This window comes from Camelus ferus, chromosome 15 (assembly GCF_009834535.1).
Source record: "Camelus ferus isolate YT-003-E chromosome 15, BCGSAC_Cfer_1.0, whole genome shotgun sequence".
Taxonomy (NCBI): domain Eukaryota; kingdom Metazoa; phylum Chordata; class Mammalia; order Artiodactyla; family Camelidae; genus Camelus; species Camelus ferus.
Genome location: NC_045710.1, coordinates 42,232,893 through 42,246,004, shown reverse-complemented (window position 1 = coordinate 42,246,004; position 13,112 = coordinate 42,232,893).

Below are 13,112 nucleotides of genomic sequence, written 5' to 3'. Positions count from 1 at the left end.
TTAAAACAGGACCACAGCATGTATGAAAAGATCTGCTGGGCCTACCAGGTATTTCTAAGAAAGGTGAATCAGTACATAGTTTATGGCATTAGTCACCACCTGCCCTGGTCTAAAGGGGTACAGACTTGCTGGTAGAGGGTTTAGAGGGACAGATTTTAGGGATTCAAGGGACTTCTACAGACAAGTTAAAGAAACAATCTCAGCGTATTAAAAAGTTCCCTTACCAGAGTTTAAACCAAATTTCCTCTATCCAGATGGCTTCCAAGGCCAAGAGGGAGGGAAGTCCTGCTGCCTTTTTATGTTGGTCTTGATTGTTGTTAATGATCCCCAGCTGTAAGGCTCCCACATCTCTTTAACCTCTCTCCGGTTGGCCTCACATCTCTGCATCTCTTGCAGGGAAAATGGAACACTAAACACAGCACCCATTTCCCCAGCAGAGCACGTGCTTCACAACACAAGGAGGTCAGCCCCCCAAACGGACCCCAAGTCTTGCTCAGTTAGCATTGCCAGGACCTTTCATTCATCCTGGAAGAAGCCAGCCTCAGCATTCTCATTGCTGGAGGCGACATGGAGCCATGCCAGCTGCCAGCAGGCGAGCCAGAGCATGCAGTCACCTGTGGCCCCCGCGGAAAGGTTTCTTCTTCTGGATGCAGAGGAATCACTGCCAGGCAAGAGCATAATTTCCAGGGATGAGCTACACATCAGGGATGCTGATTCTGAAATGGGACCCTTCGCCACATAAATTTCCTTCCCAGGAGTGTGCAGCTAAAGTAGCAATGAGATGTTCATCACTATTTTCCTGGTATTCCCCTAGTCACTCGCTCAAAAAACTTATTTCCTGAGTTGGCCATGGATGCCAACACTGTAGAGTCAGGGAACACAGCTAAAACAAGTCACTGTGCTGAAGGAGCTCGGAGCCTGATCAGGGACCCGAGGTTTGCCTTCACTGCACTGTACGGAAGGATACTTAGGTGCTAGTGGAACATGGAGGAGAAAGATTCTGCTCAGGCTGGGGGCAGCAGAGGTAGACGAGGTGGGAACAGCAATCAGGGAAGGCTTCCTGGAGGAGATGACACATAAAATGCATTCTGAAAGATAAGTAGGACCCAAACAGGTTATGTATGGATGAACAATCAAAGGAACAAAGGAAAGGAGAAAGACTTCCAGGCTGAGGGAGCACACATGCCAAGATACAGAGGCATGAGGGACTGAGGCATAGGAGAAGAATTGCAAACCTTTCTTAGGGCACATATGATGACCTGAGAAGGGCGGGTCAAGAAACGAGGCCAGGCACCCATCTTGTATGCCCTATAAGGGAGCCCCTCTTTTATCCTGGTATGAAATTCATTTCCAAGAACATGTCTTTGAGTTAAGTGTGGATCATTGACCTCTCTGGCTACTCCCATTGAAACTTATAGACTAGTTAATTATGGCCAATTAAGGGCTTTATTTCTGTTTTGCTTTTTTTTTTTTTTTTAAATAGTTTCTTGTGTAGGTTGGCTCTACGTAACCATAATACCAAACCTGGGAGAGACGGGAACCCTTTGCTCTCGTCCAGCAAATAGTAGGCAATGGACAAACAGTTGTTGAAATGAACTGAAAACGTCCTTGAAAGGAGACTGCTGCCTCACCAGCAAGGACTAGCAGAAGCTTTAACCTTCTTTATTCAATATATTTCCTTAATCATCCCCCACACATACACACTTTATAACACATCTGCCAAGTATGCACAGTGGCATTCTAATCATCTTTCCAGAGTCTTGAGCCCAGGCCAAATGAAATGCCCCCAAGTCCAGGTGAATCTTTTACTCCAGGATTTAAAAATGGACCCAATAAAGAAAATTCAATTTGCAGGCATGGAATCAAGTTTCCTTTGTTCTTTCATCTTATTCTGGGCCAGAGGGATCAAGACCCTCCTGGTGCCTTTATTAGAGTTCTCAAGAGGAAGAGAAAAGAGATCTGAATCTTAACCCTGAAGACCCCAGTCAAGAGCGAGCAGCCACGGCGACATCCAGACCACGGGGAAAGGAGGCATCACTGTTTCGTTCCACTCGGTACAACAATGGGTCTGCACTGCTAGCCAAACCATCACTCATCTGGCCTTGCTCTTCACTCTTCCCAGCCCAACATCTTGGTCCTCCTCCCCTTAATTTCCTTCCTTCTGATACCCCTCCAATATTCTATTTAACAAGGCTCTTCTGTCCATCTTTTGTTAGAATCACAAATACACCTTAAGTGCAAACACAATAGAAAAAACAGAAAATCACTGTTTGGTAGACACAGGGGTGGTTATGTAACTAACATATCTTACTTTGGGCAGTGCTTGTGTCCAGACTCTTGTTTTGCTAAGCCCGCTATAAAAAGGAGAAGGGGCTTTATGTCCATCTAATTCCAATGTTCTTCTTTATCACACAGAAATTTCAAAAGAAAGGCCATAAGATTCATGTAAAAGTTGTGTGGAGGTTGCTCCCTATTCCTAGCATATCAAGTATTTATACCAAAAGGAAGAAGCAACCATAACAGGAAAGGGAACTAACTTATTTCAAGAACTTCACACACGCCAGCATTTTACACATATGCTAATTCACTTACTTCTAACATCTCTGGGAGGAAGGTCTTCTGATACTCATGATAATGAAGACATTGAGATCAAATCAGTAAGTTACATTCCAGATTGAGACCCAGACCTATCTGACTTTCAAAGTCTGCTCCTCTTCCTGGACCACATGGCAAATAAAAGGCGGCTGCCACCCCCATATAAACATTTACCTCCTCTCAGGAAACACTGATTCCACACCTACTGTGCCCACCACTATTTTAGAGGCCACAGATACAAAGTGGGGTGCCACAAGGAAGAAAAGGGGAAAGACCCCCACTTCCAGGCCTCAGGAAACAAGACGATTTGTATACAAAAACCAGAGCATATAAAGTAACATAGGAGTATAATTTCAAGTCACACATCAGCCCTGCCGAATGGGCAGTGATAAAAATTCTGTCCAGAGAGTTGCTGAGATTTTCCTCAAATGCCAAAAGTCAGTCTGTTAAAAAATCACGCCCCTGGGACGGACCAACAATCCCTCCCTGACTCCATGTCATGTTTCCTCAGTTTGCTTCCAGTCAAAATGCAGATTCCCCCCCAACTGCTGGGGGTCAGCTCAGCTAATGAACATCAAGCTGTCTTTTCTCCCTGCCATCAGCAATGGTCAGATTACAAAATGCAGGTTCTGATCCTGGCATGTTTACTGTTGGTGATGATGTATAAACTGATGGCCGACAGCTTCATTTTCTCGAGGTTGGGAAGGCCCTGCTGGGAGAATTGGGAAAGGAAAAAACTTCTGATTTTGACTAGGAGTAAAACAGTTGGATAAACATGACATGACATGGATGTCAGAGTGCATAATACAACTACGTAAACCCAGCTGGGACTGGGGAACATACAGACAGGGACAGAATGCATGGAATGGAGAGTCAGGGGTGGATTCATAACCCTCTGTATTCTTACAATATTGTGAAATATTAGAATGGAGTTTTGACTAAAAGGCAAAAGTGGGACAGGCCTTGAAAATGAAGAACAGTCCTTCGAACTTGACTATGTTTTTGTAAAATAAAGCAAGATGAAACTAAAAATTGCTAAGTAATTTTGGCTCTAAAGGTATATGCCAAGGGTACACAGCACTCAGAGTCATGACGGAAGATGTGGATTTGAAAGAGAAAACTGGGCTAGAGCATGTTTTTAAGACAGTGACAGCTGAACTGGAACATTAGGCGAAGTGCAAATGTCCACGAAGATGAAGGTTTTCACTGTCACTCCACCAGAATACACGGAGTGAGTTACTGAAACTGTTCTAAGCCTGAGTTTCCTTTAGATGTAAATGGTCTTAGCTCAGACAGTTCATCCCAGGGAAGCAAACCAGGGTCAGTCTTAGTTCTTGTTATTGGAAGAGTTGAATTCCATTTTCTCTTTAATTCATCATAAAGCATTTTCTGATCAAGTTTAGAGTATAGAATAATGCAGGCTAGAGCCAAAATTTTCTTCCTGCCACAGCTCCTTAGAGCAGTGTTTTTACTGAGGTTTTTATAGATTGCAAACAACTTTGATATCCTAAAAAAAGAAAGGAAACTTATTTTAGAAAAAAATGCTCATATGTACAAAATGCCAGATACAATTTCAGGAAGTTCAAAGATCCCTGGAAACTAAGGGAATTCATGAATCCCAGACTTACAAGCAGTAAAAGTTCACTGGGTTGGATGGGTACCACCAGCTAATAGCTTCCGCTTAGCCACACATATCTGTGACTGAACTCATTTCTGTATTTTATATACCTACTACTTAGAACAGGGTTCCATGGCTTCAGTTGTTGTTTTGCAACCTCTAATAAACATAGAAAATGAGAAAGATTCCTTTTCTTCTCCCATTTTGGAGTTCTTGCCATTCTGCTGCCTACAACCTTTATACTCCGTGGGGGAAATACACACATTAAGAGAGGTTTCAAACATTCTCAAACCCACAGTGACAACTGTCCTGGGTTTGTTCACTCCCTGCTCCTCACCAGGCCTTGTTCTTCATTCTCTGGCCAGACATTTTGGTCCCATCTGCTTTCCTCTAAGCTCTAGCCACCTTAATCAATGCTCATGTCACCCCTCCTCTCTCGAGCAGTGGTTGCAACCCACTGGCCAGCAGCATCAATGAAGATGGAGAAGAAAGAAAAGGACCAGCACCTCAGCAGGAAGGCAAGACTCTCCCTCAGGAATCTGTGAAACTGTGGTCAGTGGAATTGTTTGAGACCAATTAAATCAACGTTGCCTTGGCTCCAAGTCAGCATTTATTGCTGGAAGAAACTGTCAGCTTAATTTGTGGATGAGGTCAGCTGGCTCACAGCCAGAACTACTAGCTCCCCCAGTGGAGGGTCAATACGGAAGGAGGTGAAATTAATCCCCTTTGCTGGGTGGTTTTCCTGCAGTTGTGGCTCAGGGTTCAGGATGTGCTGAAGCCTTTAATTCAGGGATGAAGTGTCACCCTTCAAGGCTGGTGAGATCAATAATGAGGTTCAGGACTCGTTAATGGAAATAAGAAGGACATATGCTACAGCAGACGGTTTTCTAACTGGAATCTGAACGACCCTGGACTCCTCACTATGTTCATCTCAGGGATGGGTACAGACCATCTCAGCCATACACTTCAGTGAGTTCTTTTTAGGACCTTGCTCTTCACAGTGTGGTTTTGTTAGAAATGTAGAATCCTGGGCCAAACCCCAGATCTATTAAATCCTAATCTGCATGCTGAAAAGATACCAGATAATTTATAGGCACTTTGAAAGTTAAGAAATACTTTCTAGAACCCAAAGAAGAGAAGACTGCGTTTTCAGAGAACCCTCTAGCAACCCAGACTAAGTCATTTTCTCTCTTGATAAATGAAAACAAATTTAATTTGTTTGCTTCAGTGGTAAGAACATGGCTTTTCAATGGTGAGAAAAGAGCCAGAAGAAACGGGACACCTTGATGTTTCCTCTAAGCACTGGATGCTTGGGTGCAGGTAGTTATGGAGCACTGTTTGTCTCAGCTGCACAGAGAAGGCGGAAAGGCTCCTGGCTGCAGGCAGGAGGAGAATAAAACCATAGCAGATCATTCTGCAGCCCAGCAGCTTCTGATGTGAAGCTGGCTGGGAGATTGGGATTCAATTACTTCAATTATTTTCATCCCACTTTAGGTCTTCAGAAAACTCTCCCCTAATTAGTGCCTGTGCAGGGTTTCCAGGTGTGATGGACGGTGATGGAGCACTGTGATCCGGGACCCTGCCCTCCATTCATCACAAGGCCCGTAGATTATAGCAGATCTAATAGAGAGTCCGACATGATATGTTGTCCATGGAACTGTCACTTGTGATAGATGAATTACACAAGTCTCGATGTTTTAGGGACTCCTGTGAAGTGTCAGATCAAACAAAGCCATCAAAAACTTAAGAGAAAGGGGCAAAAAGAAATATATTAAGCACTGCCCAGTCACTGATACAATGCTGATATATGAAGCAAAAAATAAAATAAAATTCCAATTGTCAAGTTGTCACATTTATATTAGGAAAATACTCTAAAAGATGGATTCCAATTACAAACATTTTTCTGAAATTTCTTGAAAGTCTTTATTCTGCCACATAATAATAGCTATAAGAATCAATGAAAATTTCAATCTCCAGATAACCTTAGGGAAAGCAACATAAGGTAAAGGATAGACATGCACTATAACAAGTGTGAACCTCAAACAACAGAGAAACACAGGGCTAAGCACGGCTCCAGACTCACAAATGGACACTATCAGAAAAAGAAAGTAAGAACAGTTGGTCAAATGCCAACTGCTCAAATAACCCAAGGCTTCCATACTCCACACTTATTTGGAGGGTCAACTGTCTCTCATGGGGACCTGCTCATTGTGTACAAGAGCAGTAACACAAAGCAGAGTTGCTTTCCTAGCGCTGTTTCACTATATGTGTTCTAAGGCTAAACACTTTATCATTCACCTACTGTTTTCTGTATATGTGATGCTCCAGGATGCTAAGATTGATCTAAATACATTAGGAGTCAAGTGTCTAAGATGAGGCCACAGCTAGAGTTCTTCCTTAAGTTTCATGTATATCAGAGGTTCCCCTTTATGATTTTAATCCTTCCATTTTCATTCTTAAGTTGCTTTATACAAGTCAATGTATGAGGAGCTTTTGCCCTAATGAAGATCTACTTTGAAGGCCTACTCATCTCTTACCTGCTTTCTGATACACATATAGCAAGTTCTCTTGTGTCAAAGTTAAGGTATGGCTTAAAAAAAACAAAGTGGTAACCAACGTTTGTGCAAGCAATTAACAGAGCCCTCACCCTAGGTCTTACGAAGGTTGTAAAATAGACACATGGAGACATAATGAAGTGACTGTTGCCAGTCTTCCAGCTCTCGAAGATTCCAATGATGAACAGCAGCCTTTTCCCTTGAAGCAAACTACACAGAATGTTTTAAAAAAAATTTTTTAAAGGTGGGGGAGACTATGGTCTTGATGCTTGACTAAGTACAAACACATGGTAATAATAATGATTCCATTGGATCCTGCTTCTCTCAATATTAAGATATCTAGTAAGTTTGAAGAAGCATTACAGAAGCACTTAAGTACCCCTTTTCCAATGGAGCATCCAAGAAATAGGTACAGGAATCCAATGGGCTACATCATTTTTAATACTGAAGCCCAGTAGTAAGAAAAGACACCATGGAGAGTACTGGAACACTGGGAATAAAGAACTTATGAAACACTCACATCCAATAGCATTTACCCATTCTCTTGCTATTCTTACTGGGGAAGGTCACAGCAAAATTTGGCCTTTCCAAGCTTATCAAAAGCTTCTCATTATGGATGGATGGTAGCACAGACACTGAGTTACCATTCATTGCAAAATACATTGAATTAATCTTTAGTTAGGATTCCAGATTTCTATTCATCATCAACTAGACATGGAAATTTCACCTTCCCACATTGTAGGCATGGTAGCTTATCATTATGTTAATTGAAAAATGATAACGTATGAACTACCAGAAAAAACTTCAGGAAATTCTCATGTCCCAATAAGATAGAAAACTAAAGGAAAAAGAAACAATGTGAAATTTGGACCCTCTAGCTACCCCATCAGAGTTGCTGATAGCGACCCAATTCAGGACAAGATGGCAGGTCATCAAATGCCCCTCAAATCCAGGGCAAGGAATTCCAGAATAATTTTACTGCATTTTTCTTTCACAAAAGCCATCAATCCTCAACTACTTCATTGGTTTCTATAACAATGTGTTCTATAGCTCTGGAATCACTAGACACTTTCTGAATTCTTAGTTATTTATTCTACAAACATTTGTTGATTGCCTATAATGGGTTAGACACTGTTCAAAATGCTGAGATAGATGCAAGCTATTAGCTTCAAAGACATAACTTTGCAAGAGGATATAGGTATAAAACAAAGGAACTAGTAATGAGCACTATAAGAATTTTAAAATTAGTTAAGATGAAAATATAGGAGTTTTACCAGCAACAAAGAAAGGGGAAGAGCACCTTCAACAGAAGGAACAGAAACATAAAAGAGCCAAAAAAAACATGAAATATTTAGAGACTGGCAAGCTATTGAACTGGTCTGAAGCATACATTGTGTTGGAGGCAGGAGAGGGAGATGTGAGGCTGAAGGTAAAGGTTGGGGCCAACTTGTGTGACGAGTAAAGAGCCAACCAAGTTTTTTTGAGCAGAGGAGCAATATGGTATAATTGGTGACCTATCTACTAGAATGTGTGCTGTTCAATTCTGTTTTTCTTTCCTTTTGAATTCTGACTAGTGATTTGTTTCCACTGCTATATGGTATCTTGACTGAAAGTAGTGGAGCCCAAGGGAGGTTTTGTTCACTAATCTGTTATTGAAAAGAATAAACAACCACAATAACAACAAAAAACCTCCACAGAATTACAGCATTTTAGAAATGGTGAGCATTTCAGAAAGCATCTCTATAGTTTCCCAAATGAAGAAACAGAGACTGAAAGAAGCTAAGGAACTTGCAGAAAGTGACTCTAAAAATTCATAGCAGAAAAATACGATAATTCAGGTCTTCCAACTGCAGCCCTATAATATTTTCCAGTACGCTAAAGATGCTTCATCTCTTGAGGAGTTCCCTAATGTAACACTGGTCCTTTACAAAGCTCAACCCTGAACAACCTCCAGCCTAAAACAGATATGCTTGAATTTTTTTAAAACTGAAAATTACTAGGAGTGTTTAGATTTTTAAAATGCATAGATTGGAATTTTTGTGAGTCAGTGGTTCTATTTATCCAAAAGTAATTTGAACTTTTATGACTTTGTGTGCAAGAAAAGGATCAGTCTCACCAGCACACCATAAAGTAGACTGCAGGCAATAAAACTTATCCTGAAGCACAGAAGCATCAAACTAGTCAATCATCCCATAGTGCCAGTTTTGAATATATATTAAAAAAAAAAAAGGGGGTGGGGGAGACGTGTAAGGCAAGTTATTTTTTCATTGCCAGACAAAAATGAAAACAGGTACTGCTCAGATTTAGAACTCATTTTTTCTAAATCCCAGAAAGTTAATGTAGCCAGATTTCCTCCACTCTCAATCAAAACTTTTGTTTGTACTGCACTTTGCCTTCAGAGAGCATGAGGTAGACAAATACATATTTGGCAATGTCCACTAGGAGTGTGTGTGTGTGTGTGTGTGTGTGTGTGTATTCCTGCTTGAATTATTCTGGAGGAACTGCAGCTTTAAGAAGTCTCTCCAGGTTAAATTCTGGCATTTGTTTAGAAGTCCACTTTCTTGAATCTTATTACAATGTCCCTTTCCCTTTTAGTCATCCTGGTTATCTCCACTATACTTTTTTAGTTGCAGAAATTTACTGGCATGAGATGTCAGTAGAAACCAAAAATGCAGTAAAGGTTTTTTACCTTCCATGATCACATACCTAACAGGCATGGTGTTGTCAAGCCTGAGTTTTTCTTACCTAAAACACACACACATACCAAAAAGAAAAAAGAAAACAATGACAATAAAAACTTTCAAGAGAGAGACTGGCTGAAGAAGGAAAGAAAATTAGCAAGCTAGATAATGCAAATTGGGAAGTTCTAAAATGCACGAATGATAATAGTCATAGAAGCTACCCCTTCCTGAATCTCTACTATGTGCCAGTAATGTGCTCATCTACTTTCCAAATATTCACACTTATCATAAGCTGGTAAGTGTGTTCTTATTATCCTTATTTTTCAGAAAAGGAACTGAAACTCAGTGTTGTCAAGTAAGTGACTCAAGGCAGACAGCAGGTAAGTGGCACCTTAGCAGGTCTGTCTGATTGCAAAGTCTATGTGCATAACCTTTCCTGTATACCAAGACCTTGGGCTCCAGACACCCTAACATCCCAGCTCCACTGTTACAGCAGAAAGCAGGATTCCATAGCCCATAAATTTTGTGGATGCTACTGTGTATGACAAAGAATGTTCATCATCACCCAGCCTTATAAGTATATGATGGGATCATAGAAAGATCAGTTAATAACCATTTGTTAGGAAGGGTGACAACAATGGTCTGGCAGGTAAGTGGCTCAGGGAAGAAAGTGCTCAGCACCTTCATTCCCTCCTCTCACAGCACTGAGAGAGAGGGAGAGCTCCAAGGAGGAAAATAAGAATTCTCTCCATTTAGAAAACAATTTCAGTACACCTAGACTTTTGTTGTTGCTGTTGTTTTTAACATGAATTAACTCTTTTTGTTAAGCACGCTATCTCCTGAATTGGATGGGATGACCTCCTCTAGGCCTCCACTGTGGACACCCCTGAGGAATCATAGATCCTTATGAGACATTCTGACCGCTAAGAATCAAACCTATGCCTTGCAAACTGCAACAGAGATGCCAAGGTTTTTCACACAGGTCAGAAGTGGTTAGTTGGTCCCATACTGTCCCTATGAAAGTTCATGGAACCTGCGTGATTTTTTTTCTCAGTAACTGCAGTACTAAACTTTCAGTTAGCTCTTTCTGTGGGTTTGATACAGGGTGTTAGTTATTCCTCCTGCTACAATATGTCTCCCCTCTGCCCAGTACAACATTATCTGCCTCATTATCTGCTCTGTACAATATTAGCTGTCTGCCTCAATCATCCCATCCATAAAATGGGGTTAATAATACTGGCCCACATTCACCTTGAACAAATACTGCCGGGGAAAATGAGAATATAAATTAAATTTCTTGCTGCTCTTTAGAAGAAAGTTGCCTTAGAAACATAGACTTATTATTTCTCCATAGAAAAAGCAAAATATATTCGGGTTTGCACAATGTTGCTAGCTCTTTGCACAATGTTGATTTTGCTCTTTTTTAACCCTAGGCAGAAGGACCACATTAATTCCAGTCCCTAGGTGAACCTTTTATTCCATTTTCCACTGGAGGGGAAAAAAAAAAGTTACTTTGTAAAGAAAAGAAAGAAAGAAAAAAATGTAGTATTCCCAAACCTCATTTACGGAACATTCTGTTCTCCAAATTACAGCACAGCAAGCAGGCAAGTGGGAACTTTTAGAATCCTGCATCCAAGCCGGTTCCACACAGCACCCACTAATACAAAATGGCTTTAATTACTTTAATATAAATCCTGGAAATGTGCAGATGGATTGTAATAATTATGCAAAACTGCGATGGTCCTTTATAGAAACACAGATCTTGCTAGCTTAAAAGAGAATGAAAGGAACACAAGTTCAACACAATATGTCAGGAAGCATATCTCCTAAGAAGTCCTGTATTTCAAATGCCAAGTTGTACGTTTCATCTGATGTGGCAGTTGTTATGGAAACTATGCTTTTTGATTGAATAGCAGAATAAATACCTACCTAAAATCAGCATGATGGGCTAGTGCATAAATTAAGAACTCCCCAAGACAACAATTACTTGGAGTTCTTCCTTGAGATAAATTTGGGGAAAAAAATTATATATATAAAATCCATTATCAGCTTAAATTTTTCTGACCCCAAATTTTCTGACCTGAATACTTTTCCTTACTGGAACAGTCAAACCTGCTTCACTGTGTGTATGAGCATGACTGTGGGTTTATTCCCCAAACACACTCACTCACACCCTTGTACACTTAAGGCTTAGTGAATGAAAAGATCTGATGTTCTGCCAAAAAGACAAAATTTTTTAAAAAAAATCACACTTCTCTTTCCTTCTAAATTAGTACAGGAGAAGCCTTGAGAAACGAAAGTTGAGTTATTATCATTGTCATTTTTAAATCAAGTGGGTCATATATAAATGTGGAAAATCCCCAGGCATGAGAGAAAGGTCAGTTAAACATGGTTTTATATTTTCATGCGTCTGACATTAGACTGTGGCTGATTCCTATTGATATTAACAACCTTTCATAAATCATAATACAAATACTTGTATCTTTCCATGCAAATATAATTCACCCATTTGCTGACTTAATTAAAGGCTCACTGTATACAGTATGAAATAAAACATAGTGAGGTTTGTTTTCCTCTCTCACATTTTACATGGAATGATATGGCAAGAAAAAAGTGAGTGCAACAGGCACCCGTGTCACAAACTTCTCCATAATGGGCATGCATTCGCCCATTGGATCAACATCTTTCAATTTATTAGCATGACAAAGGACACAATTATTTTGGATATGCCTGAATGCAATTTTCATTAACTTTGCAATGATTTATTAACAAAAGTGTCAGGAATGTAATAAAAGCAGCAGGACTCCTCAAAATGCCAAAATAAAAAAAAAAATGAAGAATACAGCAGAATTTCCCAACACGCCTTACGGCATCAGGTCAATAAGGTTGCCTGATTCCATCAAAAGCATCACCATGGTGAGTGAACTCTGCAATTAACAAAGAGTAAGCACAAAAAATGCTAATATCTCATTTGAATGTAATTATGCACAGATTACTGTTCACTGGAACAAGAAAAGGGATTTTAATTGTCATCCAAAGTTACATGCAAACCCTGGATTCTAGTTAACTTTTTTTTTTTGGTTGAGGAGTTCATGTGAGAATAAAGCATGCAGTTCACAAATTCTTATGTTCAGGGATATTGTAAAAGGCACTGCCTTTGTTTAAGGGATACAACTTGCAAAGTTTTAAAATAACATCATTCCATGTATGTTGTCAAGGTTAGTTTGTAATAAGTTTCACCATCGTTTGCATTTTAATACTATTTGATCTCATTTACATGTTTAAATTTGTTCCTGTAATAAAATTCATTAGTATGTTTATCATAACCACATAATGAATATAGCCCTTATGTAAAATAAAAAATTGAAAGTACATTAGAGACATTACAAGCTGTTTGAAATTACTGTGCTTTGCATATTATACCTTATTAATTAAATTATAAATTATTTATTTATGTATTTCTTTAATCAGGGGCAAGCACTAGAACAATATTATATTAGTATAAGAAACACAATACAACTCAAAGCTAATTCACACGTGGACCAATTTTATGGAGAAGCATGCAGACCCATTCTGCCTTGGGGTGGCGAATGCCACGCCCCCTGCTGAGCATCGAGGGATGTGAAATGGCTGCTTAAAGAGTGGAGGGCAGAGGGATTTGAA